This window comes from Lotus japonicus, chromosome 4 (assembly GCF_012489685.1).
Source record: "Lotus japonicus ecotype B-129 chromosome 4, LjGifu_v1.2".
Taxonomy (NCBI): domain Eukaryota; kingdom Viridiplantae; phylum Streptophyta; class Magnoliopsida; order Fabales; family Fabaceae; genus Lotus; species Lotus japonicus.
The window spans coordinates 52,971,282-52,979,945 of record NC_080044.1 but is presented as its reverse complement, the minus strand read 5'-3'; positions in this window follow the sequence as shown (position 1 = coordinate 52,979,945).

Below are 8,664 nucleotides of genomic sequence, written 5' to 3'. Positions count from 1 at the left end.
CATACGTTTAATGTTCAAAAAAGGGTTGGCATACGTTCTTCGTTAGATTTTGATCGCATTCAGGAGAGGCAGGAGCTCATAGCATTCGTCATCTACTACGAACTCTGTTGCAAAACTAAGTAGTGTGTAGTGTGTACCTCACATTGGATGGGAGCCACTACAGTCTACAAGAAAAAAGTCATAGGTAACCACCAAAACGTGTCAATAATGTGAAATTACTAACAATCGAAAAACCATGGGTATATATTCAGCCCCTTAGTTTTTTTTTAATAGGCAATAAGCAATATATTGAAGCGAAGTACAAGAGATACTTCAACCCAATATTCAGCCCCTTAGTAATATTGACTGACAATTTTTACATCAGTAATTACCGATAACTACTTTCATTCGGTAAGTTGCCAACGACAATACACTGGACGGGAAAAATAACATTTTATTAAGGATGGAAGTGTTTCACCGCTAAAAAAGTTTTAACTTTTAATAGTTTGGGAATAAAGATCAAACATTTCATCCCCAGCCAAGATTATTTTTTTTGTCATTTATAGATCATTATATATACAACACATATTAACCATATTCTAATTACAATGCTCCGTTCAAAAAAAAATTTACAATGCTTACAAATATTGATTTAAAACAAAGATAAGAAAGACGTTGATTTACTAAGCAAATTAAGCATATAAATTTAAGTCTTACAAGCATGCAATATATTACTTAACTAATTTTTATGATTAAATTACATCACATGGAACAAAGTTTGACTAACCTAAAGATGCGGGGATTTTCTGAATATACTTTCCTCACAACAAGTACTACAAAAAAAGAGAACAAAACTAAAATAAAAAGCAAATAACTTAATAAAAAAACAAAGAAGGGTAGAAAAGAAAGAATAAAGAAAGTAAATGTGGAGTGTGATGAAAGGGACCTCCTCCTGACCTTGTATATATAGGTTATTGAATCGTCGGTAACTTATTATAATGCTAAATTATGGGACGATTTTTAGCCATTGACATATTGGTGTACAATAAAAGCTTCCGCTAACTGATTATTGGCGGAAATATGCAAAAATATGGTCTATGAAATTACTGCGATAATTAGTCATCGGTAATAGGATTTGTCATTTGTTCCCACTAGTCACCACCCATTTTTTCCCCGCAAATTCCCACCACCCAGGAATTATGATGTTGTTTTTGGGTTTGATTGTAGGAAAGTGATGAATGTTCTAAGACGCTCATAGCTACTCATAGAGAGAGAAAATTATCAACATTTGCACTGTTGGGTAGAGATTGGCTAACCATCTTCTATCATGTTTTAGACTTTTTTTATCTTGGTATTGTAAATTTAGATTTTATTTATCAATCTAGTGCAACTTTTAAAATATTTACGAAACTAATGTAAATCGCCAGTGGTGATGGCGATATCTAATTTTATTTTTTTTACGTTTTAAGGAAATCGCCAATGGCTTTGGCGATGTTTTATTTTTGGTATCGCCATTAGGATTGGCGTTAACACTATACATATATTATAATTTTTTTTGCATCGCCATCATGAGTAGCGATTTTAATTTTTTTTAAACAAAACGCCATTACACTTGGCGATGTCTTTTGTTTTTTTGTTTTAAACAATAACGCCAACAAGATTGGCGATTTCTTTTTCTTTTTTAAACTAAACACATTAATATAATGGGCATCTACCATTGCATGCATAAAAAATTATATTTTAACTACAACCTTATCAAAGTGAACAAAAAAAATAGGCTTATTAGCACTTTTGGTCCCCCAGATTTTATAATTGTGCAAATAAGATCCCTAAACTTTAAAAATAGCATTTCGCATCCCCGACGTTAGTCTCCGTTAACAATTTTCGTCCCCCACCATAATTCCGTCCAAAAACTAACGTTTTTGGCTCACGTGGATTTTTTAAATGAGTTGGCCACAAATTAGGAGAGAGAATGGTAATTATGAGAGATAATCTAATTATTAAATTTATTCAATCTAATTTCTGATTTTCCAGAATCACGTGACTGAATCCATCCTTATTTCTCATTTCTCCTTCAGCGTTCTTCTCCATCACCATCTCTTCTCCCCCAAATTCTCCCAAACCTGCAATTTAACCAGATTGATATGATCAAACTTTGGTCTTCTAAATGCTTAATGGACCTTATCTTATGAAACAACAAAAAAGAAAATTTGTTTCTCCAACAATGCAGAGTGAGATTAACGACAGATTGATATAGTGGCCAGCAATGTTCTTCCCTTTAATCATGATTGTAATATACCTTGCTCATCAATGATACAAGAAGAGAAGCATGTAAATCTTAGATTGATTCTAACAGCAAAAAGGATTCATCTCTTCCACTTCATCTTCATCTTCAAAAGATCCCCATCTCCAATCTTCTTGAACCCAGAAAACCTTTCCCCCTAATCTAGTGAGAAACCCAGAAATTGAACCCAAGCCCAGAAACCCAAACCAAAAAATCAACCCAGAAACTGTTGAACCCCAAAACCCCAAATCCAGAGAAAACCGAAACTCCAACCTAAAAAACCCCAATCCAGAGCAGTACTGAAGAAGGGTCTAAAGGGTCGTTGATTTGGGGATTTTCCAAGAGAGAAGATGGATCGAGCAAGGTAGAGGTGGTGGTTGGAGCAGGATTGAGCTCGGTGAGCATAGTTTGAACCCAGGAAAGCAGATCGGTTAGATCGTAGTGAACGGTGTCATAAGCTCCGCTGGAAACGCCATCGGCACCCCTGGAGCTCCGCTGCCGCACCCCTCCACCGCGTCCCTTTTTCTTCTTCCCCTGTTCAGTTTTCCTGCAACTCTTCTTCATTTGTTGCATGAATTAGGGATTTTAGAGTTAATTGGGATTTAAGAAATTTTTAATGTTTATTTTTAATTAAATGATGTTAATTTATTTTAATATTTTAATAATTTGACTCTCTCTCCTAAATTACCTTTCTCTCTCATAATTGGTGGCCAACTCATTTAAAAAAAAAGTCAACATCAGCCAAAAACGTTAGTTTTTGGACGGAATTATGGTGGGGGACCAAAAGTGTTAATAGAGACAAACGTCGGGGTAGCGGAATGCTATTGTTAAACTTTAGGGACTCAATTTACACATTTTTAAAATCTGGGGGACCAAAAGTGCTAATAAGCCAAAAAAATAAAAACCTGTAAAGCAAAACGTAATGTTTTAAATTAAAACAAAGCAAATCGCCAATCACAATGGTGTTTTTCTTAAAAATAAAAAACAAATGAAATCGCCAACTGTAATGGCAATACTAGAAAAATAATATGGGTAAAAATCAAATATTGCCAGAGTTATTGGTGATTTCTTGAAAACATGAAGAAAAAAAAATAGATATCGTCACCACTAATTGCGATTTACACTAGTTTCGTAAATATTTTAAAACTTACACTAAATTGGTAAATAAATTTTAAATTTACACTATCAAAATAAAAAAGTCCATGTTTCACAAGAGTTCAATTTGGTTGCATATACTTCATCAACACATTACATGTTTAGAAATTAGAGAAGTACCTCTATATATATAGCAGATATGGTTATTAAGTTTCCGCATTTGCACCCTATCTTCTTGTTTAGTGTCTTTCTATAGTGTTCTTTAATTTTTCAAGTTTAAAAAATATTATAGAGTCTTCGAAGGATAGATCGTGTGGTAAAAGTAAAGACATATTAGTTAGGAATAAGAATGTGATTCAATCCTTAAAATGTGTAATTTAATTTTCCGATATAATAAAAAAATACTGTAGAAAATAAGCCAGAAGCAGTGTATCTAGACTAGATTACGTCATCCCTGAGCTATAGTTCTTCAATTCCTTCATCCTTTCTTCTCGGTGCTCTCTTGGATCCGTGTGGTCTTTTTCAACTTTCACTTAGCATGGTTACTTAGCTTATATCTTTCAAACGAAGTAACAAAGTTATATATATAATACACTCATTTTTAAAATACGAAAATGAAGATTCAAATTGATTTATATAATTGCAATATTTTAGTAGGTTGTCTAAATGACCCATGATAAAGTTTGGGTTAAATAACCCATCATCCAATCACATTAAAGATAAGTGAGTTGGAATTTAGTATCACTATTTAAGTATTTCACATTTGTTTGACAACGCACTTTTGATCACTATCATTTACTATCTCTGAACCTACCTGCGCATCCCTCTTGGTGCTACTGCTTTAACGTGGAGTTCTTGGAGCTTTGTTAGTTTATTTCCGCTCTTATGTGGGTTGTTTTCGTTGATGTTTCTTTCTCTTTTTCTCTGATGTATTTTGTTTTTCTTCTCTTTAGTTTCTTCTCTTTTCAATTAGGGGCTTGATTATGTAGTTGTTTTGTTGTATTACTTGGGGTTTTGCCTCTTTATTATATATATATTTGGTTTTTTCAAAAAAAATATATAAAAAAAATTAATTGTACTTTTGGTCCTCGATCTAATACCATTGTGCAAAAGTAGTTCTTAGTGTTTAAAACGAGCGGTCAATGTCTCATATCTTGTTGTTGTGAGCGAAATCAGTCTCTATGTCCATCTTTGTTAGTTGACTAATGAAATGTGCTGACATGTTATTTCTTTTACCAATTATACATTAATTTTTTAAAAAATAATTGCTATGTCATCATCTTCAGCCCACCATCTTCTTCCCTCTCACCAACAGAGCACCACAACCGCACCACCATCACTACCTTCTCAACCACACTCTTCTTCTTTTTCTTCTCTTTCTCCTTCTTCTTCTTTCCTTCCACCGCACCGCCACCATCACACTCCTCCTCCACCATCATATACGCAATAAGACTCTTCTCAAAACCTCATTTTCCAAACAAAAATCTCTAATTTCTCCAAACTCATTTCCTAATTTCCACAAATTCAATTGAAGAAGCTTGAAGGGAACAAAATAAGAAGAGAAAGTTTCACAGTGCTCATCTTCATCTTATTCAAACAAAAACCCTTAAATCAAAATCAAACCCATAAAAGCTTGAACCTTTTTTCGCAGAAAAGAGTGTACCCAATAGAGAAAGCATAAATATGAAGATTCATACCAGAAAATTGAAAGAACAATATCAGGTGAGGGCGAATAAGGTGTGAGAAAAAGGAGAGAAAGCTAGAAGTTGGATATGGTGGGGGAAATTTTTAATTAATTTAGGGATTCACCACACATGCAACACCTGATTGCAAGCCTTGATTCTATCAACAACAATTTGTCCTCTTCAAACGCGATTGCACGCCCTAATAGCAATCTTCGAACGCGATTCATTTGGGTATGTCGTCGTCTCTAAGACTGTCAATTTGATGTGTTGATGAAAGCAATCGTCGCAAAGGGTTTCAAATTTGGATGGTCCCTTCTACATGAACCCAAATCAAAGAAGAAGCAAAACCCCAGATTTGAATGGTGGTCTGGAGGCTGGAAACGATGATAACATGGACTTGATGGTGGTCATTTTGGAAGCAGTGATTGAGACATGGTTTCACAGAACAAAGCAGTGTTGTGCGAGGGTTTGTGGAGGTCGAATATGTGATGGTGATGGGAGTTCTGTGACTTTAGCGATGGAGGATGTGATGGTGTTGGTTCCTGGTTGATGGTGGCTTGAATCGAGTGGTTATGATTTTGCTGGGTTCGATGGCTTGGTTCACCTATTGTAGAAGATGGTGCTAGTTTTTTTGGTTTAGGTTGGAGGTTGTGTTGGTTGAGTTCATGGTGTTGTGAGGATTTGGGAAGGATGTAGGTCTAGTGTAAATTAAGGGTATTGGAAGTTGTGGTTATTGATGATGCATGGTAGGTTTGAACAACTCTCTGGGTTTATGATTGATGCAGCCCTGATGTGAATTGTGGGTTGGTCACGATGAGTTACAATGAAGATGAGTTATTTTTTTAGGTTTGAGTATGATTCTATATATGAGATTTTGTTTGATAAAGATGAAGATGAAGATAACTGTGAAGATGAATAAAGAAGAGCTGTGTTTTGGGGAGGGGAGAAATAAATGTTTAATCATTAATTATCAGGATGGCGTGGTGACATAAGGTGCCACGTCAATTAATGATGCACACGTCAACACATTCTGTTAGTCAGCTGATGGAGATGGATGGGGGAATGAGTTCGCTCACTGTAACAAGATCTAAGACATTGATCTCTCATTTAAACACTAAAGGACTACTTTTGCACAATCGTATTAGATCAGGGACCAAAAGTGCAATTAAGTTTTTTTTTTTATAGAAAAATAACTGAGTGACCAAAAGTGTAATGTCAAACAAATGTGAAATACTTAAATCGTGATACTAAAAGAACTAAAAATAGTGCAATTAAATCAATTTGATAAGAGATTAATTTCTATGCACCGACGGTGTAAAAAGTTTTACATATCATTCAATCACAACATTCCATTTTCTATTTTAGATATTATTAAATTCAAAATTAACTGTGAGCTAACAAAATGGATGGATGTGATTAAATGATGGTGTAAAACTTATTTACACCGTCGATATATAGAAATTAATCTCATTTGATAATATCATCTTCATTTAACCATGCTAAGTAAAAGTTGTAAAGGACCACACGGAACCAAGAGAACGTCGAGAAGAAAGGATGAAGGAACTATAGCTCATACAAGCATATGATGGAAAACCAAAAAAGACATAAGTCCTTTTTTTTTACGAAGCAGCAATTAATTATAATAAGGGCTGCAGGAACAGCCTAGGAAAATTACACAAAAGATGAAAATGGGCTCACATTATTATGGAATATTCATCTACAGAAATGTGTGGTGTACCATCACCTGATCACCATGTACTGAAGAGCTATATAGGCCCACATGTTTCATTAACTTGTATAGTTGCATTGTTGTTTACATTATATTAGCAAGTCACACAGCAGAAATAAGAAGTGTTTCAACTTTCAAATATGTCACAAACTGTTCAAGTGAACAAAAAAAAAATAGTAGTAAATACTTGAAACAGAGGAGATATTGATTTATACTAATTCAGAATCTTGCACAAACGAATTACAAATTAATTAATACTGAGAAATGGTACACTTACTAAGAAAGAATGATGAGATATATAACTAACACCATAGGTTATAAACAGGATCCAAAGAGATCAGAAGAGTGAAGAAAAAAGCAACAAGGTTGAAGAACTAAAAAGCATATTTAGAATAATGGGGTCTCTATTCTGTACGTACTACCCATATGAAGGGGCACAAACAATGCAAGCTAGAAAGAGGATGGCTGAAGAGACACCATCCTCTTCCAGATTGGAGCTGCTTCTCTTGAACTTGCCAGTTTTCCCTTTGTTGCACTGAATAATTTGTTTCTGCTGATTCTGCTGTTGTGGTTGTTGTTGTTTGTTCTTCTTAATTGCTTCCTCCACCTTAGACACCATAACTAATATCTTGAATGCTGAAACTAAGATAGAAAAATAGGAAGATAGAAATGGGTTGTCTTTGGATAGAATATTGTGCTTGGAAACAGCAATACATGTACCTCCCCTTTTATAGAGTTTTTTTGGGTACAACAATGCCCATGGTTTGTGCCAGTTTTCACTAAGCTATCAGTTACTCCCACTTTGGCAGCACAAGGTTGGGGCCCTTCCCAAATTTAAAAATATAGATAGATGCATGCATTTCCAACATAGTTTTGCTCCATATGTTTAGATGTAGGACCAGATTGAAAGCTTGGAGTGAACTCTGGGATGAATCCAACTGGACGTTCGCCGGCCCCTATGGCCTATATGCTCTTTTCTCATTTAAAAAAAATTAAACATATGTACTTCTACGTTTAACTTAAGCATATTTAATACATGGTTAAAAATTCGTACAAAAATCACAATATTGCTAAAATTATGATAGGCAAAAATAATGTTATTTAACATTTATTTTTGTTCACCACAGTTTTAACTTCACTGTAATTTTCAAACCAAAATACTAACATGCAATCATGCATGCACTTCCCTGCTTGTAGCATATGAACCAAATTCCATTGAAAATATTACCTACCATTATCACACAGATTCCTACTTTACCCTCATAGGTCAATCTTTTGTAGTCCAACATTTGGTGGTAAATCTTCTTAAATCTAAACAACAATTGACTAAATGCATGTTTATAAATGTTTTTATAATTGATTCTAAAGTTAAAATCATGTTGAGAAAAATTAAATGTTTCTATGTATAACTAATTAGATCTCAAAAGTAGTTTGAGAAAACATGGAAATTCAATGAAACATGTGCTATTCGTGATGATCACTCTTAGCACTAAAAAACACATAAGTTTGAATAGGATTACATATTGAAAAAAAATTTAGAGGGAGACGATTGTCTAATTACAAAATCTGAATATAGGATTACATTATTTGCAATTGCCAGACTAGAATTTAATTTGAAACACGGTTTTGTCATTTATTCTATTATAGGCACTGAATATTTAGGAACAAACACTAATCATTGATTGACATTAAACAGCAAGGTTTGATGTATCATGGTATGCTATTCTTTTGGGTATCAAAAGGGTGTGATCAAGCTTATTGAATGTCTGATTATTGATTATAGAAACAATTAAGAGCAATGTCATAGTTCATTATTGAAGCTAATGATTCCTGCGTACATGAAAACACACTCCTACAAAGTTTGTAAATGGAACATGACAGATTGTTGCATA